Raw genomic sequence first — 23,514 nt, 5'->3', positions numbered from 1 at the left:
CCTTAAGTACCCTGGGATGTAGACCATCAGGCCCTGGGGATTTATCGGCCTTTAGTCCCATCAATTTTCCTAACACCATTTTCCTACAAATACTGATTTCTTTCAGTTCCTCTCTTTCATCAGACCCTATGTTCCCCGGCATCTCTGGGAGGTTATTTGTGTCCTCCTTTGTGAAGACAGAACCAAAGTATGTATTTAGTTGGTCTGCCATTTCCTTGTTTCCCATTATAAATTCCCCTGATTCTGACTGTAAGGGACCTACGCTTGACTTCACTAATCTTTTTCTCTTACATGTCGGTTCTTTAATAAATCTATATATCTTTAGAATTGTCTCACATAGTACTTCTGTATCAAACTCGCGAACTCAATCTCTGTACAGTCCTTGGTGAGGAGTTGCAGCATTCTGGGGGAGTTTTCCGGACCCTCATAATATCCGGAAGGTTACAGTCTAGCTAAACTTATTAAAAGTGCTATCTGGAGGACGGTAACATCTTCAGGTCATTCCTTTCCTTTAGGGAGAGACAGTCTGGACCTTTAGGCCCAATTAAGCGTCTTTAGGATTCGGCTACCTCTAACTTTAGTTGAAGGTGAATGTCTGAGGAATACACCTGATCCGGGGTAGTCCAAAAGGGGCTAGGACTAGTAATTATCCCTTCCGGGTATCGCCCCGTTTTGGGCGCTAACTTCTGAAATTTTGAAAATTTAGCACCAGGATAGCTAAGGATTCTGAACTTCTACTAAATTGGGTGTTAGTGCCTCAGGAAGAAAGTGGAGCACTAAATCAAGCGCTAATGACCTCAGTGGGGCACTACAGGGATGGTACCAGCAGAGCGCTACTGACTTTCAGGTGCAATGTATTCAGCAATGATCCTTCACACTGGTTCCTTCCAGCTCTTAAAGGGGAGGTTGCATCATTGTGCAGATGCTTATTTTCATCACTGCTGGCCTTGAGGCGACCTACGAGCAACTGAGTCCCCTGATGGCTATGGCAATTCCCATTCCCAGGGAGAGAGCTCATCGGTTCACAGACGTGGCATTGGTGGCTGGAGTGGAGCGAAGGAGGGCAATGCTGTTCCCGGCCACTGGAAGTAGGCCATCGCCTCAGGTGTTCAGGGCAATGTGGAGGGAAGTGGCCCAGGAGGTCTTGGCCAGTAGTGTGGTGGAACGCAGCCTGACACATTGCCGCAAGAAATTCAATGACCTCAGTCGGGTGGTCAATGCTTCAACAGCTCGTACATACCAGCATCTGAACCTCAGTCTGTGCACACTGCGCAAACAACCACACTGCCAACACTCACCCACTAAACATCTGCACCGACTCAAATTCACATCCACATTTCACGCCTTGCCTATAATAACAGCTGTTCAACTACGGCAGGCATATCTCCCAATTACATAGCTGGACTCTGACTCAAACGCATTTGTTTCTCTTGCAGGCCAAGATGGCCCACAATAGGAGGGAGCAGCAGAGAACAGGCGGGGGTGATGCACAACTCCAGCAGCTTTCAGACCTTGAGGAGCAAGTGCTGTGACTCATTGGGCAGCAGGTGGTGGGTACTGTGGCTGTCGGCGACGTCAACCCCGTTGCGGGCAAAAATGGTATCTTCAGCCCTTCTCCTTCTCTCGTCCCACTTTCCCCTCACACCACAAACCTTTCTCACTTTCCACCTCCTGAGAATGTCTGCATTCCTTGCTCCATTCCTGCCCCCCTGCCCTCACCTTAACACGAGTGTTGTGCCTTTATGCTTTCAGAAAATCAGCAGCCAGATGACGAGCCTATCCCTGAGCCTCCCACTGAGAGTGAGGAAGGAGAAGAGGAGGAGGATCAAAGCACCGCATCACTGCATCTCTCACCCGCAGGCACCACCTCAGATACTGGCACCACGCGATCTGTAGAAGCAAGTTTAGTAGAAGGGTCTGTACTGGGTGATGCACCGGGGACGAGCGGGCTGCAACAAGGCCTGGGGTAAAGGGTAGCTCGGGAGCCAGCTCCCCGGAGGGCGAGTTCGTGTGCGAGTTCTGCTGCACAGGATTCAGATGAGGACCTCGATGGGGAGGTGTTCACAAGAAGGGTAATGGCCGTGCACACCAAGATGATAGGTGCAATGGCAAGGGAGCCCGAGAGCCTCTCAGCAATGGTAAGGAGCGTGGAGGAGTCTGCCTCCAACATTGCACAGAGCTCTGCGCGCACCTTGGAACCCATCATTTCCACTGTGCAGAGGATAGTGGACTCCCAGAGAGACCGTGTGGATCCAGACCTCATGCTGCTTGTCATGGGCGATGTGGCAACTTCCATTGCAGCACAGGCGGAAGCAAGGCAACGTCTTAGTGCTGTCATGCAGTCAATGGTTGCTGCCATCGAGTCTCAGACTGCTCTTATGCTGTCTCAGCTTGATGCCACGAAAGCTCTGACTGCTGCCATCGTCGCTGCGTCCACCACAGTCTACCGGGGATGTCATGGTGTCGCAGCAGGCCAGCAATCTGTGCTCCAGCAGATTGGTAGGAATGCTGAGGTGCTGCCCCGGGGGAGTGGCAGTGGGACAGTGGAGCAGGAACCTGCTGTCCTCTCTCAGGATGACAGCATTCCTGCTCCCACCACTGCCACTCCACCAGTGCCCTTGTCGCTGCCTGTCGTCCAGCCAACCCAGACTGCTGCTGCCCAGCCTGAGGTGGTGCAGTGTACAGCCTGACCTTCCAGGCCCAGAGCTGGTCGAGGGCATCCTGCAAGGCCATCTGTAGTCTCTGGCACCGACACTCGGCAGCCTGCCACCAGCCCTGCTGCAGCCACTGGGGAGATATTACGTAGGAGCACTAGATTAGAAAAGGGCACCTGAGGTGGTGCGGCTAAGCCTCGTGGCAACGGCTGTGCCCTCATAATGGCCAAGTTGTGTAGCATGCAGCAGATGATGACGAAAAGTGACACCTGCTCAACCGAGTACTGGAGGGCTCCTCCCGAGCGGTCAATGCAGTGGAACCATTGCTTGAGCACGCCGATGGTCTGCTCAATGATGTTCCTGGTGGCAGCATGGCTCTCATTATATGAGTGTTGGGCACAGGTGTTGGGGTTGCGGGGGGGAGTCATGAGCCAGGTGGAGAGCGGATAGCCCTTGTCTCCCAGCAGCCAGCTGCAAGCTTCATGTGGTGGCTGGAACAAATCTGGCACAGGATGAAGGCATCGTGGCTGCTGCCAGGATAGCATGCATTGACAGTCAAGATTCACCGTGTGTGGTCGCACACCAACTGCGCATTAAGTGAGTGGTAGCCTTTGCAGTTATGGAATATGTCAGGCTTGTTATGAGGTGCCCGCAAAGCAACGTGGATGCAGTCAATGGCGCCCTACACCATGGGGAAGCCCACTATCCTGGCAAAGCCACATGCACGCTCATGCTGCTTCTCTCTGGTCATGGGGAAGGAAATGTAGTCCCTTCTCCTTCTGTACAAAGCATCTGTGACCTGGCAGATGGAGCAATGGATGGCAAACTTGGAGATGTTGCCTATGTCTCCTGCTGCAGACTGGAAGGATCCACTGCTGTAGAAATTGAGGGCTACGGTGACCTTGACTGCCACTGAGAGAGCCGTGGTGGTCCTGATCTCAGGCTCGAGGTCTGGTTGCAGGAGGCGGCAGAGCTCTGTGACCACGTCCTTGCTGAAGCGGCGCCTTCTAACACACTGGTCCTCAGTGAAATTCATGTAGGAGAAGTGCTGCCGGAATACCCTGAGTGGGTAAGGCCTCCTGTTGAGAGCCCTGTTGGCCCTCCTACCTCTGGCCACATTTTGCACTCTTTCTCTGTGCCTCAGTTGCCTCCGATGTTGACGCTGGAGGGCGAGGTCCAGTGCCAGTACAACCCCCATGAAAGGATACAAATATTGCACTTTCAAATCACCCCTCAATGAAACTCAATAATCTTTATATGCCAGAATACTCGTTGAAATGAAAAACGTGCAAATTGGTCAAAAGGCCTCTTTGCCTATATGAAATTAACAACGCAGCATTGTTGGCCGATGAAAACTACACCGGAAGTGAATGCCTTTAAAGAGCGCTCCTCCCGGGGACATCCGACTGAAAGCTGTCTCCTCTACCTGTCGTTGTTAACAGCAGGCACGCAAGCAAGGGGTGAGAGGGACATGACAATGACGTCACAATCTCCAGTCACAGGAGATCAGGCGCAACAGCTTACCGCCGCTGCAAAACTCCCGCCGAATTTAGTGGGAGGTGTTGATGTCGTTGCGCCCTGTCACAAATCCATTTGCGCCCCGTTAGTACATCCCAGAGGCGCTAACAGGAGGTGCAAAGGAGCCCAATTTCTAGCCCTCAGTATTCTTCCTATCTCAACCTATTCAAGAGTGAATGAAGTGACCAGCCGGTTACTGCACAACACTTGTGCAGTTGGCATATGCACTCTTAGAGGAAATTTAACCCAAGATCCAACTTTAACTGCGTCTGGGAGTTAAACACTGGCAAACTGTGCAGCCAACTGTTAGAGCAATTAGCTGGAAACATCCTTCAATGATCTATTGCTGAATGTGAGTTATTTAACAGGGTGTGTACAATGGTGAGACCTGTGAAATGCATGCATACTTGAGCAAGATGATTACACTTACACTAATTGTCATTACCTCATTACACTCAAGTAGCGACAAGAAAGCAAGGAAGGGAAGGGCTGAGAGAATGTGACAAGAAGAGGAAAGGGTGCCAGAAGGTTTAGTCAGGGAGGCAGGCAAGCAGTCAGGCTGGGGCCCCGGGGCTGAAACTAACCAACTACTTCTCCAGTCTCGAACATGAGAAGTTGGTTGACGAACATTCTCTGGAACCTGTTCCCAAAGCAAACAGGAGGATTGGCAGGCAGTGAGCTAAATATTTAACTATGGAATTGGGGTGAACTTCCACCTGTCACAAAGATATGCCACTGATTCTGAATAATCTACGAACATAGGAATATGACTAGTCCATTCAGCCCCTCGAGTCTGTTCTGCCATTCAATTCATGGCTGATTTGTATCTTAACTCCATTTCCAAACCTTGGCATCATTTATATCATTTTGACAGGATTCCTGGCCTCCTCAGTCCAGCAGTACAGAATGTGCTGTCCTTGCTACACTGCCAATCTCCATCCTTCACACCCTCCCCCCACTCCTCAGTGCAGCAAGTACAGCACATTCTGTGCTGCTGGACTGAAGATAAAAAAATGTAACATTTTTGAAAATCATGCCAAGACTGACTTACTCGGCTTTAACTTTAAATGTCCCTCCACCATCACCATAGCCGTGCTGGATGCCAGGAATGAACAGGCATTAGTATTCTCAGAAATTACTATCTGTGCCATACATGATGCCAGACAGGCAGGGGTAGATTCGGCACGTGAATCCATAATTGGAAGAATGATGTGGAAGGGATGGTTTGAAGTTTGTGAGACATTGGAACCAGTTTGGAATAGGAGATGGTTGTGTGAATTAGAAACAGCATCTTGCATCAGAAATATATATATATACAGGAAACTCTCGTTTAACCGGCAAAATTCTCACTCCGAAAACTACGGTATACAGTTGCTTATAAGTTTTGTTTTACTGTTAAGTAATTAAAGAGTTATGGATTACCCTCAACTGGCATTACTGTACTTAATCAAGCATCTTCCACCATCCATTTAACACAACATTCTGTAGGTGAGTACCCAATTATGCTGCACATTTCTTGATTTTTTTATTTTTGTTTGTTAAAAATAGCCTCGGTAGATATACCTCTCCGTTATCTGGAATTTTTTATCAACCGGCACCATCCCAGTCCCGTCGGTGCCGGATACCAAAGAGTTTCCTGTATATATATATGTATAGGCCCAGTAATTCCGGTCCCAACGCGTGAGTACGGACGGGATACTCACGCGTGGGCCCGTTGGAAGTGCCGGATTTCAGCATGCACAGCGCATGCGCGGGAAACCGGCATTTCCTCCAAGGGGTTCAGAGGTCCAACGCGTGCGCGCAGGACTCTGCGCGCACGCGTTGAACTTCCTTCTTTTTGACAGGTTTGCCCGTGTGTAAGGGCCTCAACTTTTTAGAAATGTAAAAAGGAGACGTAAGGACTTGATTCTTTAAGGTAAGTGGTCTATTATTTAAAATTATAACATTTTTTCCACAGCTTTATTGTTTTTAATGACTTTACAGTAAGGTAAGTGTATTTTAGACCCGATTTCTTAAAAAATTATTTTTTTCAAAAATTTGATTAATTGTTTAAAATAGTTTTTAAAAGTTATTTATAGTTCATTTAATTAGTGGGATGTTTTTTAAAATTTTATTTAAAGTTTAAGTAGTGTTTTGGGCGCCCGTAGTTTTCATGAGTTTGACAGTTCTTACTTTCAAACTCATGAATGAAGTTTTCCCTCCCCTGATTGGCTGCCCAGTGCTCACCTGATCCCAGCTGGCACATCGAACTAACTACGCCGCTGGATCAGGCAAGCACAGTGCGCTGACAGCTGAACTGGGCCAGTGACAGGAATTCCAAGCAGGCCCAGGCTTCAGCTGTCGGCGCGCCGGGTAAGTGCACATCGGGGGCTTGCAAGCGCAGCAAGCCCCCGAACCTAATTTCCGGGCCATAATATGGGTGTGAGGAGCTCATAGACATCTTTGCCACTAAGATTGAGATCATTTGTTCAGCTGCCTCTGCTGCTTTCCACACTTCTCTTTGCCCATTGAACTAAACCTCCCCTAAGGCTCACCCCTTAACCCTGAACCCCTCTTTCTAGTTTCATAGAAACATAGAAACATAGAAGATAGGAGCAGGAGTAGGCCATTCGGCCCTTCGAGCCTGCTCCGCCATTCAATGAGACCATGGCTGATCATCCAAATTCAGTATCCTGTCCCTGCCTTCTCCCCATATCCCTTGATCCCTTTAGCCTTAAGAAATATATCCAACTCTTTCTTGAATATACTTAACGAACTGGCTTCCACCGCCCTCTGTGGCAGAGAATTCCACAGGTTCACCACTCTCTGGGTGAAGAAATTCCCCCTCATTTCAGTCCTAAATGGCTTACCCCTTATCCTTAGACTATGACCCCTGGTTCTGGACTCCCCGGCCATCAGAAACATCCTTCCTGCATCTAGTCTGTCCAGGCCTGACAGAATTTTATAGGTTTCGATGAGATCCCCTCTCAATCTTCTAAACTCCAGTGAGTATAAGCCCAATCGACACAATCTCTCCTCATACGTCATTCCTGCCATCCCAGGTATCAGCCTGGTGAATCTTCGCTGCACTCCTTCCATGGCAAGAACGTCCTTCTTCAGGTAAGGTGACCAAAACTGCACACAATACTCAAGGTGTGGTCTCACCAAGGCCCTGTACAACTGCAGCAAGACATCCTTGTTCTTGTACTCGAACCCTCTTGCTACGAAGGCCAACATGCCATTTGCCTTCTTAACCGCCTGCTGCACCTGCATGCTTACCTTCAGCGACTGGTGCACAAGAACACCCAGGTCTCTTTGCACTTCCCCTTCTCCCAATCTATTGCCATTCAAATAATAATCTGCCTTCCTGTTTTTGCCAACAAAGTGGATAACCTCACATTTATCCACATTATAGTGCATTTGCCATGTTTCTGCCCAATCACCCAACCTGTCCAAATCGTACTGGAGTTTCACGACATCCTCCTCACAGCATACCCTCCCACCCAGCTTTGTGTCGTCTGCAAATTTGGAGATATTACATCCAATTCCCTCGTCCAGATCATTAATATATATTGTGAACAGCTGGGGTCCTAGGACCGATCCTTGCGGTACCCCACTAGTCACTGCCTGCCACTCGGAAAACGACCCGTTTATTCCAACTCTTTGCTTTCTGTCCGCCAACCAGTTCTCTATCCAAGTCAATACCTTGCCCCCAATCCCATGTGCCTTAATTTTGCAGACTAATCTCTTATGCGGGACCTTATCGGCAGCCTTCTGAAAATCCAAATACACCACATCCACTGGTTCTCCCTTATCTATTTTACCAGTTACATCCTCAAAAAATACCAGTAGATTAGTCAAGCATGATTTAGCTTTTGTAAATCCATATTGACTTTGTCCGATCCTGTCACTGCTTTCCAAGTGCTCTGCTATTACATCTTTTATAATGGACTCTAGCATTTTCCCCACTACTGATGTCAAGCTTACCGGTCTATAATTCCCCGCCTTTTCTCTACCACCTTTTTTGAATAGTGGGGTAACATTAGCTACCCGCCAATCCATGGGTACCGTTCCAGAGTCTATCGAGTTCTGGAAGATGACCAGCAATGCATCAATATTTCTAGGGCCACTTCCTTAAGTACCCTGGGATGTAGATTATCAGGCCCTGGGGATTTATCGGCCTTCAGTCCCATCAATTTTCCTAACACCATTTCCCTACAAATACTTATTTCTTTCAGTTCCACCCTTTCATCAGACCCTATGTTCCCCGGCATCTCTGGGAGGTTATTTGTGTCCTCCTTTGTGAAGACAGAACCAAAATATGTATTTAGTTGGTCTGCCATTTCTTTGTTCCCCATTATAAATTCCCCCGATTCTGACTGCAAGGAACCTATGCTTGACTTCACCAATATTTTTCTCTTCACATATCTATAAAAGCTTTTACAGTCAGTTTTTATGTTCGCTGCAAGCTTACTCTCATATTCTATTTTCCCTTTCTTAATTAATCCCTTTGTCCTCCTTTGTTGAATCCTAAACTGCTCCCAATCCTCAGGATTATTGCTTTTTCTGGCCAATTTATATGCCCTCTCCTTGGACCTTATGCTATCCCTAATTTCCCTTGTTAGCCACGGTTGGGTCACCTTTTTTGTTTTATTTTTATGCCAAACTGGGATGAACAAATTTTGTAGTTCATCCATTCGGTCTTTGAATGTTTGCCATTGCCTATCCACCGTCAACCCTTTGAGTGCCATTCCCCAATCAATCCTACCCAACTCGCTCCTCAGACCATCGTAGTTTCCTTTATTTAAATTGCGGACCCTAGTCTCCGAGTCAACTACTTCATTCTCCATCTTAATGAAGAATTCGATCATATTATGATCGCTCCGACCCAAGGGGCCTCGTACAACAAGATTGTTAATTAATCCTTTCTCGTTACATAATACCCAGTCTAAGATGGCCTGATCTCTGGTTGGTTCCTCGACATATTGGTCCAGGAAACCATCCCGTAAACACTCCAGGAATTCCTCCGCCACAGTATTGTTACTAATTTGGTTGGCCCAATCTATATGTAGATTAAAGTCACCCATGATGACTGCTGTGCCCTTATTGCACGCTTCTTTAATTTCCCTTTTAATGCCATCCCCAACCTGTGCCTTACTGTTTGGAGGTCTATAAACCACTCCCACTAACGTTTTTTCCTCCTTAGTATTTCTCAATTCTACCCATACAGATTCCACATCATCAGAGCTAATATCCTTCATTACAATTGTGTTAATCCCTTCTTTAACCAGTAATGCTACCCCACCTCCCTTTCCTTTTTGCCTATCTTTCCTGAATATCGAATACCACTGGATGTTGAGTTCCCAGTCCTGGCCTTCCTTGAGCCACGTTTCCGTAATCCCAACCAAATCGTATTTGTTTACTTCTATTTGCGCAGCCAATTCATCCACCTTATTACAAATGCTCCTCGCATTAAGACACAAAGCCTTCAGGCTTGTTTTTTTAACGCTCTTAGACCTATTAGAATTATTATTTACTGTGGCCATGTTTGATTTAAACCGTTGATTTCTCTGACTGCCACTTTTGTTTTTCTCCTTCCTATCTTTTGCTTTTATACTTGTTTCCCTTTCCTCTGTCTCCCTGCTCAGGTTCCCAACCCCCTGCCATTTTAGTTTAAACCCTCCCCCACAGCACTAGCAAACACTCCCCCTCGGACATCGGTTCCAGCCCTGCCCAGGTGCAAACCGTCCGGTTTGAACTGGTCCCACCTCCCCCAGAACCAGTTCCAATGTCCCAGGAACTTGAATCCCTCCCCCTGGCACCATTCCTCTAGCCACGTATTCATCTGAAGTATCCTTCTATTTCTACTCTGACTAGCACGTAGCACTAGTAGCAATCCTGAGATTACTACCTTTGAGGTCCTGTTTTTTAATTTATCTCCTAACTCCCTATATTCTGCTTTTAGGACCTCATCCCGCTTTTTACCTATATCTTTGGTGCCTATATGCACCACGACAACTGGCTGTTCACCCTCCCCTTCTAAGATGTTCTGCAGCCGCTCGGAGACATCCTTGACCCTTGCACCAGGGAGGCAACACACCATCCTGGAGTCTCGTTTGCGGCCGCAGAAATGCCTATCTATTCCCCTTACAATTGAATCCCCTATTACTATAGCTCTACCCCTCTTTTTCCTCCCATTCTGTGCAGCAGAGCCACCCCTGGTGCCAGGAAGTTGGCTGCTGCTGCCTTCCTCTGATAAGCCATCCCCCCCAACAGTACTCAAAGTGGTGTATCTGTTGGAGAGGGGGATGGCCACAGGGGACCCCTGCACTACCTGCCTGCGCCTAGTACTCTGCCTGTTGGTCACCCGTTCCCTTTCTTCCTGTCCAACCTCTTCCTGCGGTGTGTCCAACTCCGTAAATGTGCTATTCACGATGTCCTGAGCATCGTGAACGCTCCAGTATGTATCCAATCGCAGTTCCAGTGCCACAATGTGATCTGTCAGTAGCTGTCAGTAGCATGAGTTCTCTCCCCTCATGCTATCTCTAAGCTCATCTTGTCCTGCTCCCTCAACCCCATTCCCACTAAACAGCTGACCACCCAACTTCTTGTCCTGCTAGCTGACATTGTAAATGGTTCCATTGCTTCCCTCCCTTTCATAGAATCATAGGATAGTACAGCACAGAAGGAGGCCATTCAGCCCATTGAGTCTGCGCCGGTTCTTTCGAAGAGCAATATAGTTATTCCCACATCCCTGCTCTTTCCCCATATCCCTGCTATTTTTTCTCCTTCAAGTATTTATCCAATTCCCTTTTGAAGGTTACTATTGACTCTGTATCCACCACCCTATCAGGTGGTGCATTCCAAATCCGAACCACTGATTGCGTAAAAAGGTTTTTCCTCAAATCACCTCTGTTTCTTTTGCCAATCACCTTAAATCTGTGCCCTTTGGTTATCAACCCTTCAGCCATTGGAAACAGTTTCTCTTTATTTACTCTATCTAAACCCTTCATGATTTTAAACACCTCTGTCAAATCTCCTCTTAGCCTTCTTGGCTCTAAGGAGAATAACCCCAGCTTCTCCACTCTATCCATGTAACTCTAATCCCTCATCCCTGGAACCATTCCTGTAAATCTCTTCTTTACCCTCTCCAAAGCCTTCCGGTCCTTCCTAAAATGTGGTGCCCAGAAATGGTCAGAATACTTCAGCTAGGACCAAACTAGTGTTTTATATAGGTTTAGCATAACTTCCTGGCTTTTGTACTCCATGCCTCTGTTTCTAAAGCCCAGGATCCCCTATGCTTTATTAACTGCTTTGTTAACCTGTCCTGCCACCTTTAAAGATTTGTGCACAAAAATCCCTCAGGTCTCTCTGTTCTTGCACCCCCTTTAAAATTGTACATTTAGCTTGTATTCTCTCTCCTCATTCTTCCTACCAAAAAGTATCATCTCACACTTTTCTGCGTTGAATTTCATCTGCCATGTGTCTGCCCATTCCACCAGCCTGTCTATGTCCTCTTGAAGTCTATTACTATCTTCCTCAGTGTTTACTACACTTCCAAGTTTTGTGCCATCTGCAGATTTTGAAATTGTGCCCTGTACTCCCAAGTCCAAGTCATGAAAGTATATCAAATACAGCAGTGGTGCTAGTACTGAATCTTGGGGAAATCCACTGTATACCTCCCTCCAGTCTAAAAAAAGTCATTTACCACAATTCTCTGTTTTCTACCCCTTAGCCAATTCTGCATCCATGCTGCTGCTGTCCCTTTTATCCCAAGGGCTTCAATTTTGCTAACAAGCCTAATATGTGAAACTTTATCAAAAGCCTTTTGAGAGTCCTACACATCAACTGCACTGCCCTCATCCACCCTCTCTGTAACCTCATCAAAAAACTCAATCAAGTTAGTCAAACACGATTTGCCATTAACAAATCCGTGCTGGCTCTCCATGCTTGTCCAAGTTGCTGTTAATTTTCTCCTGGATTATTTTTTCTTAAAGCTTCTCCACCACCGATGTTAAACTGACTGGCCTGTAATTGCCAGGCTTATCCTTCTCTGTTTTTTTGAACAAGTATGTAACATTTACAATCCTCCAGTCCTCTGGCACCACCCCTGTATCTAAGGAGGATTGGAAGATTGTGGCCAGCACCTCCGCAATTTCAACCCCTACTTCCCTCAGCAATCTTGGATGCATCTCATCCGGACTGGGTGACTTGTCTACTCTAAGTACTGTCAGCCTTCCTAGTACCTCCTTTTTATCTATTTTTATCTCATCCAATATCTTGGCAACTTCCTTGTTTACCATAGCTTTGACAAAGTCCTCTTCCTTGGTAAACACGAATGCAAAGTACTCATTTAGTACCTCAGCCATGCCTTCTACCTCCACCAATAGATCTCCATTTTGGTCCCTAATCGGCCCCACCGCTCCCCTGACAACCCTTTTACTATTAATATGCCTATAGAAGACCTTTGGAGCCCTTTTTACGTTAGCCACTAATTTATTCTCGTACTGTCTCTTTGCCCCTCTTATTTCCTTTTTCACTTGTCCTCTGTACTTTCTATATTCAGCCTGATTCTTCCTTGTATTATCAAGCTGGCATTTGTCATACGTCCCCTTTTTCTGCTTCATTCTACTCTCTAACTCTTTCATCATCCAGGGAGCTCTGGCTTTGGTTGCCCTCCCCATTCCCCCTTTTGAGAATGTACCTAGATGTACCTGAACCGTCTCCTCTTTAAAGGCCACCTATTGCACCATTACAGTCTTTGACTCCAATTACCTGGTTCAGACCCCTCCTCACTGAAATTAGCCCTCCTCCAGTTAAGAATTTTTATTCCAGATTGCTCCTTGTCCTTCTCCATAACTAATCTGAACCTTACGATACTATGATCACTATCTCCGAGATGCTCCTGAACTGTGACATTCTCCACTTGACCCACTTCATTCCCCAGGATTAGATCCCGCAATGCTTCATACCTCTTTGGGCAGGAAACATACTGATCAAATTCTCCTGAACACACTTCAAAAATCGTTCCCCTTCTCTGCCCTTAACACAATCACTGCCCCATTCAATATTGGGGTAGTTAAAGTCTCCCATTATCACTACTCGATAGTTTTTGCACCTCTCGGTAATTTCTTTGCAAATCTGTTCCTCTATCTCTTTCCCACTATTTGGTGGCCTATAAAATACACCAAATAGCGTAATAGCTCCTTTATTGTTTCTTAACTCCAACCAAATAGATTCTGGCTTTGACCCCTCAAGAACATTCTCTCCTTCTAGCACTGTAATATTTTCCTTAATCAAAATTGCTACCCCTCCTCCTTTTTTTCCTTTCCTATCTTTCCAGAATAACTTGTACCCAGGAATATTAAGCATCCAATGCTCCCTTTTTTGAGCCAGGTCTCGGTTATCGCCACTGCATCATATTCCCACATTGCTATTTGCAGCTCACCAACCTTATTAACCACAACTTTCAAAGTAGTCATCATCAACCCCCTCCTTAAAAAAAATACCCTTGACTTCTCTGTTCTTCCAAACTACTATTCCATCCTCAATCTTTCCTTTCCAAAGTGCTTGAACATGTAGTCGCCTCCTATGTCTGTGCCCACTTTTCCTACAATTCTTCCGTTTTAATCACTCAAATCAGTTTTCTGCCCAAAACAGCCTAGCCAAAGTCACAAATTACATCCTCTGTGACTGTGGTGCACTATTCCTTCTCATCCTCCTCAACCATGCTGCAGCCTTTGATACGGTCAACCACATCATCTCCTCCAAGACCTCTCCTCTGTTGTCCAGCTCTATGGAAATGTCTATGCTTGGTTCCACTCTTACCAATCTGATCATAGCCAAAAAATCTCCAGCAATAGATTCTCTTACCGCCGTCACATTGTTACATCTCGAGTCCACCAAGGATCTATCCTTGACCTCCTCCTCTTCCGCATCTATATGGTGCCCCTTGGCAACACCATCTATAGACATGGGATCAGTTTCCACATGTAAATTAATGACAACCAGTTCTACCTCTCCACCATCTCTCTCAGCTCTCCCACTGCCTCCGTATTATCAGACTGTTTGTCCAACTTCCAGTCTTGTGGGAGCTGCAAATTTCTTCAGGCTAAACATTAGAAAGACAGAAGCAGTCGTCTTTGCCCTCATCATAAACTCTGCACCCTTATGACCAATTACGTCTCTCTCCCAGGTGACTGTCTCAGACTGAACCAGACTGCTCACACCCTTAGCATCCTATTGAACCACAAGTTGAGGTTTCAACCCTATATCCTCTTCATCACCTACTTCCGCCTCTGTAACATTGCCCGCCTCCACCCCATCTCTGCCCATCTGCTGCTGAAACCCTCATCCATGCCTTGACTCCAGACTCGACTATTCCAATGCTATTCTGGCTAGTCTCCCATTCTCCACCCTCCGTAAGCTTCAACTAACCCAATACTCTGCTGCCTGTATCCTATCCCACACCAAGTTTCACTTACCCATTGTCCCTGTCTTTCCTGACATACATTGACTCCCGGTCGCCCAATGCCTCTAATTTAAAATTCTCATCCTTGTGTTTAAATCCCTTTATTGCCCTACTGTTTGGGCTGGATTTTGCCAATGAGGTGCTTTTGGGGGTGGGACTCCCACTTGTCGGGTTTTAGTCCCGCCTCCATCAACTTCTGGCCAACCCATGCTATTTTCCTTTGATTGACCTTGTTAAGCCCGCCCAGCGGGCTTAGCAGGCCAATTAAGGGAAAGCCGGTTACAGAGAACGTCAATGTATGACATTTCATTTGTCAAAAATTTTTGACCGATGAATTGTCATCGTTTGACAGCTCTGTGAAGCTGTCAAACACTGACATTCTCTGTAGTTTGATGAGTTCTTGAATTCAAGACTCATCAAACCTCTTTATTTAGCAGAAATTAGATGATTGTTGCATTGGAGAATGCAAAGGCCATCTGTCATCTCTGCCGCGGAGGTGCGAGACTCTTTGCATACCCAACTCTTGAAGCCTGCAGGAAGAAACAAAGGTAAGTAAACTTTTTCTAACACTTTCCACTTACCTCACATACTCACCTCTCCACACTTGCACCCATCACTTACCTTCACAGTGCACTTTTGGACCCTTCTGACTCCCACAGACCCACTGCTCGCCTCGGTGACCCTGGCGGGGTTCGGAGCCTTCGGGAAGCCCGCACTTGTGTGGGTAAAATGGGGATAATCCTCTTATCTGCCTGTTAACTACCTGTTAACAGGCAGATAAGTGACACTAATCCCCTTCCCACCTCCAAGGAGACGGGACCCAGCGCGGGTTGGCTACCCGCCTCCTGGCAAGATAGCACGGAGGTGGGTTGGGGGCGGTTTGGGCACCTGCCCCCAGATTCTGCCATTTTCCCAGCAGTCCCGCCTCCATACCCACCTCCCCAGGGCTGGCAAGATCGTGCCCTTTATCTCTGTAATCTTATCCAGTCTTACAACCACCTGAACTCTCTGTTCCTCTGACTTTGGCCTTTTGTGATTCCACCCCCCACCACCTTTGCCCTACTATTGCCTTCAGCTGCCTTGACCCACACTCTTGAATTCTCTCCCTAAACTCCTCTGCCACTCTACCTCCCTCTAGTCCTTTAAGACCCTTGTTAAAACCCACCTCTTTAATCAAGCTTTTGGTTACCCCAACTAATATCTTGTTCTTTGGCTCAGCATCAAACTTTTTGATTATGCATTTGTGTAGTCCCTTGGGATGATTTTCTACTTGAAAGATGCTTTATAAATGCATATTGTTGTTGCTATTTCTGCTGATCAGTAAATTGGTAACAAGGGGAAAATTAGAAGAATTTTTTCACACAATGGGTTATTAGAATATGGAATACATATCACCAGTGGCTGTTGAAGTTGATTGAATCACACATCAGCCCGTGACCCCCGTTGGACCCTCGCAGCTCACCAGTGTCATTTAAATGAGTCCTGGTCCTCAAATTGGCTCTGGTCTCTTTGTCCCTAGAATGGGTGGACTTCTGGCATGCTCTGCCAGTAGACTGCCCAAAAGTTAAAATCGATTCCATGGTCTGTTATCTTTGATCAGTGCACAGATTACCTGCAAAGATTCATACTAATGCATGCTGAAAGTTTTCTCCCTGAGTTTTCTTGCACAGGTGCATGCTGAGAGTCTCTTCAGCAGCATAATGTGATTGGCAGCTGAAGAATTTATTTTTAAAAATTGCAAAAACTTGGGCACGGAGAGTGTAAATTGCTCTCTGATCTACTACCCTCATTTTGGGTCTTCAAAATTTCAATTCCTTCCCTTCCCACACCATGGCAATACTTTACATCTAGTGTTACTATGGCACAAATGACAGCAAATAAGTCTAATGATGTATTTCTCATGATAATACTCATGCCCATATTTGGGTGGATGTAATGGACGGCCAGCAGTTCTGGTGGGAAATTCCATAAGTGGTGCAAGGGAACAGTTCCAGGTGCTGTTTGACACCTCCCCCACCCCCCAGGAAGACAGTGGAATTCTAGAAGAAAAACCTGATGCCTTGTTTCCAGTAGCAACACCTCAGCTTAGTGTTAAAAGCCAAAAGGATTATCTAAAAATATTTGAAGCAGTTTGATTGGTTCCTTTTCTTTCTTTTATTGGTAGATTTTGCTGACTGCTTGTGTTTGACTTAATTGCTTTCACATTTAGTAGTTCCTCATTGCTGTTTTCCTCCCAGTTTTCTTCACATTTGATTCACATGTTCCCTACCTCTTCAGTTGAATTTGTTGCTTGTTCATGAATATATTTGACCTAATCAGCTGCAAAAAATCTGCATAAACATACATGTGATGCAAGCGCCCCAGCACAGGAGCAGGAAAATCTTCCCACCATTTTATGTAGATAGCTAGTTAGCTAGCTAGTTATATGGTCAGATAAATAAATTAATTTTGGTTTTAACCCTCTTGATTCTCATCTTAAATGTTATCTTCACAACAGGTTCTGCATTTTGACACAGAATGGGATGTCCATCCAAGATTCAAGGAATTAATAGCTGATATCAACAAACCTGATAAACCTTATCTGCTGAAACTGGCCAACCGTGTATATGGAGAGCAAACATTCAAATGTCTCAGGGTAAGATCGGATCGCTGAAAATTAGTCACACCCACTGGACATAATAAGCCCTTAGAAACAACTAAGAAAACATACAATGTTAATGCAATGGGACATAAATATAACAACATTGAAATGGAATACCCAGTAGTACCACAGATCACAAAAATGAGGAGAACCAGTTCAGTTAGTTTTTACTACTGCAATAGCAATAAGTATTGCTTCCAAGACCATTAATACTGTAAGAATAAAAAGCTCGCCATTATTTTAACTGTTTAAATATTAAATTGTATTTTGTATTTTTTTTCCAATTCTATTCTACTGCTCCCCTGAACTTTCTGACTTTGTGCCTCTGAGGCTGAGCATTGCCTACTGGGAGTACACAATGGAAATTCAGACACATGCTGCACATCACTTTCCGATCATTTAAACTAATGATCAGAAAATTATGCACAGCAGGAGCCCAAATTTCTGGTATGTGTCCTAATGGGCAAAGCTAAACAATAGAATGTAAGCTTCTCTAACCTTTCATACTTGCTTCCCAATGAATTGCCACAATGCCTTTATTTTAAGGAGCTCCAACATGCCAGAAAGGCAAGTTTCTGGAAGGAGCCTCATAGATCAAGGTTATCCCCACTAACTGTAGCTAATGATACCTGTGTGGTGCCCCAGGACACCAGCTGAGTAGTGCTGCAAAAGGGAACATTTAATCACTAGAGCCAACATAGAGCATACCATAGGCATGCTTCAGGTGCCTGGGGCATTCTGCAGTAGAGGTGGTCCTCAAGGATCATGCTGCACAACAATTTTAGTCCAATCATAGTTTTAGTTGAAAACCTGTGTGTGTGCCTAGTACTTTTACCACGATGCCTTGTGTGCAGCTGGTGGGAGGGCTGCGAGTCCTATTGTGCCAATTTTACAAGCCTCGATTTGGGGACCTTCATAGAATCTACGCTTCACCATGCAAGAGTCTCCTGTATGTGTTTAAAACAGGTCCTGAAGGACACCCCCTACAGGTCCTTTAATCTGGTATCTTTTAATTTTTATCAACAAGCTTCCTATGAGGCACATGTCCTTCCCATGATTTCCCATCCATTCATTTTACTGGCTGAATAATATGTGAATGAGAAACAACATCACCAAGGTTGCAATGTTTTGGTGGGATAAAAACCTGGACAATTGATGGGGGTGCAGAATTTGGGGTGGAAAGTAAATCTGTGGGTTTTATCGGGGGTCTTACTTGCCGACATCCACAGTTCTGAGCAAATGGGAAGGACACCTGCCGGAAATTGGCCTTATTTAAATATGCAGATATTTAATGATGTCAGCGAGGCCTGGCTACTATTTTAACCATGGGCCTGAGTGGAGAAGCCGTTGTGGCTTTCCCACCAAGTCAACCTTGGTGAGGGACCAGGTGAGAAGAAGCTTTTAAACTATTTTTTAAACTTTTGTTGTTTGAACAGAACAGAAGTCCTGCCCAGCCACACTTCCAGTGGCAGAAGGGATCATCAGAATTTTGTGGTCAACATTTTTAAGTCAGCGCTTATAGTTTTGTGAAAGATGCAGTGTGGTGCTACACAAGGACAATAAGGTTTAAAAAAAAATCTGTTTACCAATAGTGGCATCTATTAGATTGAGGAATACAAAATTTATCTTTAAAATTATTGTTTCTTAAAGCCAAAAGAAGTCAGTATACAGAGGATTGTTTTTATGGACAAAAGTAGCACATTATAAGACAGCTGTGGTGAATATTTAGTTATTTCCTTTAAACATAGACAAGCACTCATCCAGTTCACTGTGAATTACATAGAATTATGCAGAATTTTTTTGTTATATTTGTTCATGAGACGTAGGCGTCACTGGCACGGCCAGCATTTATTGCCAGCCCTAATTGCCCTTGAGAAGGTGGTGGTGAGCCATCTTCTTGAATCGCTGCAGTCCGTGTGTTGAAGATACTCCCACAGTGCTGTTAGGGAGGGAGTCCCAGGATTTTGAACCAGCGACAATGAAGGAACGGTGATATATTTCCAAGTCACTCGCCACAGAATACCCAGCCTCTGATCTGCTCTTGTAGCCACAGTATTTATGTGGCTGGTCCAATTTAGTTTCTGGTCAATGGTGACCCCCCTGGATGTTGATGCTGGGAGATTCGGTGATGGTAATGCTGTTGAATGTCAAGGGGCGGTGGTTAGACTCTCTCTTGTTGGCGCAAATCTTACTTGCCACTTATCAGCCCAAGCCTGAATGTTGTCCAGGTCTTGCTGCATGCGGGCATGGACTGCTTCATTATCTGAGGAGTTGCGAATGGAACTGAACACTGTGCAATCATCAGTGAACTTCCCCACTTCTGACCTTAGGATGGAGGGAAGGTCATTGATGAAACAGCTGAAGATGGTTGGGCCTAGGACACTGCTCTGAGGAACTCCTGCAGCGATGTCCTGGGGCTGTGATGATTGACCTGTACAGCACAGAAACAGGCCATTTAGCCCAACTTGTCCATGCTGGCATTTATGATCCAAACAAGCCTCCTCCCACCCCTCTTCATCTCACCCTATCAGCATAACCTTCTATTTCTTTCTCCCTGGTGTGTATATTTAGCTTCCCCTTAAATGCATTAGAAACGATTGAATGATGGGCAAATTTACATATATTCTGATGTCTCTTTTACCTCGAAGTAAACTTTCTCCCTGTTGTGTTTGAAACGTTTCTGAGCGTTTATGTTCATTCTTTCTCAGGAATTCCAAAGCTCCACGTTAAAGTTCTACGAGGCAGAATTGGCTGCTGTTAGTTTCGTAAGTCAGCCAGAATCTGCCAGAAAGGAGATCAATTCTTGGGTAGAGAACAAGGCTGAGGGTAAGATATTTTCAACAATTCAATGCAGTTGCACTATCTACTTGAATTAAACTAGGAAAGAAGTAACTCTGCCCCCATTAAAATCAATGGTAATCCTGAATTTGCTGAATTAACACTACTTTGATCGCCACTGACAGTTAAACCGTTACTGAATGATGCTGGTGAGTCATACAATGAGGTTGATGGGTTCAGAATCAGTAAAGTTATTGCCCAGCAGGTTGCTTACATCTGAGACAGGCTTCATTTTATAATAAACTAAGGGGGAAAAATTCAGTGTCGCCCCTTTTGGGGCACCATTATCGGGTGTGCGCAAAGCTTAGCGCCTGGCGCTAATAATCGCCTCCAACGGCAACCTTGGCTTTTATCGCCCCTGGAGGTGATTGGAGCGCTAAATCAGGCGCTTCACACCTGTCTTAAGGCGCAAAGGCCGAGGAGCGAGGCGCTACCTCAGAGTGCTGGTGAAGCAAGGAAGGGCAAATCAGAATGAACCTGCAAAGTGCTGCTCAGTACCCAAAACTCCTTCACACAGCGTTGAATCTCTCCAGAAGCCTCTGTCTCTCTCTCTCAGAATGCGTGGTGCAAAAATGTCACCAACAAAAAAAGGCAGGAAGTGGTCGCCTTTAAATAGTGCTCCCCCAGTCCCTTTCTGACTGCAAAATGCTCCCCTTAACCTGTCGTTGCTAGCGGCAGGCGGTAAGGCAGGGGGCGCCACTCAATATCTGGTCCGGGCTGCTACCGGGGCGTTGCGCACTCGACTGGCATCACGATCTGCCAGCGCAGGAGATCATGGCGGTAGTGTTTAGCGCCGCCACAAAATGTCTAGTTAATTTCATGAGTGGCGCAAACATTGCCGCGCCCGGGTGCTAGTTGCTTTGCGTCCTCTTAAGGCACTAACGGGAGGCGCAAACAACTGAATTTTTCCCCCTTGAAGTTTAATGTTGTCTCAACCTTGAAGGAATCCTTGTGGAAACATTTTTGCTGCCTTGTTGGGTTGATGGAGTTAAGATACAGATCAGCCATTGTCTTATTGAATGGCAGAACAGGCTCAAGGGGCTGAATGGCCTAATCCTGTTCATATGTTCCTATGTTCTAGGAACTTCATTGAATCTTAAACCTCAATTAAGTAATAAAATACATGTCTTAACAGCCAGGCATGTTCGAGCCAGTTTACCAGAGAATCGCTGCTTGGTTGATGTTCAAACTTTATCAAAATGACAGTCACGTCCTTTTGAAACCATAAATAACTGTAAAAAACGATTTTAAACAATAATTTTTAAATTTGAAAAAAATTATTATATAAAAAATCGGGGCTAAAACTAAACTTACCTTACTGTAAATTCTTTAAAAATAATAAACCTGTGGAAATTTTTTAAATAAATTGTATTAATAGACCACTTACCTGTAAAACTAAGTACTTACGTGTGGTTTTTCAATGTGTAAAAACCGGAGGCCTTTACACATGCGCAACTCTCTAAAAATAAAGGAAATCCAAGTCGCACGCGCTGCCTGTGTAGTCGCACGCGTTCAGCCTCTTAACCCCTTGGGTCAGAGGAGAGGAAATGCCGGTTTTCCCCGCATGCGCTGTGCATGCTGAAAACCGGCAATTCCTCCGGGCACACGCGTGAGTACCCCGTCCGTACTCACGTGTTGGGAGAGGAATTACTGGGCCATTGTGTTTGGTGCCCTGCTCCAGGAAAATCCGGGCCTATCTGATGGGACTGAGCAAAACATAAGTCTCTGAAAGTTACGGTTCCCAAATAATTTACCTTTGCTGTGTAATGTAATATAATAGTACCCTAATTGTCGGCTGCAAATATTTTTTTGCTTTAAACAATGTGTCATCTTGCTAAATTGAAGTGTGCTTTCATTTAGGTACAATCCAAAATATACTGTCAGTGGATACTATTACTAGTCTCACAAAACTTGTTCTTGTAAATGCCATCTACTTTAAAGGGAAGTGTGTTAGATCCGTGATTCTGAGAGTATGATGTTTTTCAATAACCACACGGATGCTGTAACTTAACAATCAACAGGTTTTTACTGGAGTAGGGTAGTCTCGAGACTGGGGTACAGAGGTATGCTCAAGGCTTATATACAGGTGTGGTCACTGCCGGTACTCCAGTATACAGGAGCTGTAAAAGTAGTTCTCTCTTAAAGGTACATACACTACAATTCCTCCCCTTTTAGATTAGTAGTACCCATAATATTCAAATAACAATTAACACTTTAACATGTACATTAAACAACAATAGTCCATTTATAGATTCAGTCTTTGGGGCGGCTTCCTGATCCTTTCGGGATAGCGCCTTTCCTGAGGTTCTTGTTCTTGGTGCGGAGGCGATTCTGGCCCCTTTTCGTCGGTTATTTCATCCGTTTCCACTGCTACTGTTTCTGAGGTGGATGTTACCGGTATGTCGGGTTCATCCCCAGGGACGCGAGACATGGGGTTGACTCGTTCCTGTGACGCTAAGATCTGATCGACGTGGCGTCTCACAATGTTCTCCCCGACATCCACTGTGTACATTAATGGCCCCTGCCTTGTGCATGTCGTTCCGGGTTGCCATTTCTCCGTTCGGTAGTCACGGGCCAAGACTGGTTGTCCTACGTTGAAGCTCCTTGTCGGCTTCTCATTTATGTGCTGGAATTGTTTATCTTCAACATTTCTTCGCACATTTGGTCTGAGCAAGTCCAGACGAGATCTCAACCTTCGGTTAAAGAACATCATGGCTGGGGTCTGGTTGGTAACTGCATGTGTCGCATTTCAGTAGGCTAATAAGAAATTGTCCACCTTATGCTGTAGTGGAATTTCATCGTCGCACATGGCCTTTATCGCCTTCTTAAAGGTTTGTACGAACCTCTCAGCCAATCCATTTGTGGCTGGATGATACGGGGCGGATGTGTAATGCCTTACCCCATTCCTTCTCATAAATTTTCGAAACTCTTCGGACACAAACTGTGGTCCATTATCAGAGCAAATCTGCTCTGGCAAGCCGTTCCTGGCAAATATGGTCCGTAGGACTGCAATCGTCTTCTCTGTAGTGGTTGAGGACATTTTGATCACCTCAGGCCATTTCGAATGAGCATCCACTGCTATTAAGAACATTGAGTCCATGAATGGACCAGCAAAATCAATATGCACCCGTTGCCATGGAGAGGAGGGCCACTCCCATGGGTGTAGAGGGGCATGTGGTGGTGCATTTTGGACCTTCTGGCATCCTGAGCAGCTCTTGGTTAGGTCTTCGATTTGTTGATCGATTCCCGGCCACCACACATAAGCCCTAGCAAGGCTTTTCATTTTCACTCCCCCCAGATGACCTTCATGAAGTTCATTTAGCACTCTCTCCCTTAACTTGGGTGGAATCACCACTCTGGATCCACACATCACTGTCCCTGGCATACTGACAGCTGTTCTCTTCTGGATGAGA

At 45.6% G+C, this 23,514-nt stretch overlaps 1 pseudogene across 1 annotated transcript in view; it reads left to right on the top strand.

The window, feature by feature from the left end:
- LOC147117612 (leukocyte elastase inhibitor-like) overlaps nucleotides 1-23,514 on the top strand; it is a 57,401-nt pseudogene that overhangs the window by 14,830 nt on the left and 19,057 nt on the right. The window contains exons 2-4 of the transcript XR_015078489.1: nucleotides 17,120-17,257; nucleotides 19,972-20,089; nucleotides 21,962-22,046. The product of XR_015078489.1 is annotated as a leukocyte elastase inhibitor-like (transcript). The remainder of the gene's footprint in view (nucleotides 1-17,119; nucleotides 17,258-19,971; nucleotides 20,090-21,961; nucleotides 22,047-23,514) is intronic.

The sequence above is a fragment of the Somniosus microcephalus genome, chromosome 5 (assembly GCF_052327205.1).
Source record: "Somniosus microcephalus isolate GS21.2 chromosome 5, FLI_Smic_1.0, whole genome shotgun sequence".
In the NCBI taxonomy this organism is placed as follows: Eukaryota; Metazoa; Chordata; class Chondrichthyes; order Squaliformes; family Somniosidae; genus Somniosus; species Somniosus microcephalus.
The sequence above is the reverse complement of the archived record's forward strand: the minus strand, read 5'-3'. Positions and strand labels throughout refer to the sequence as shown.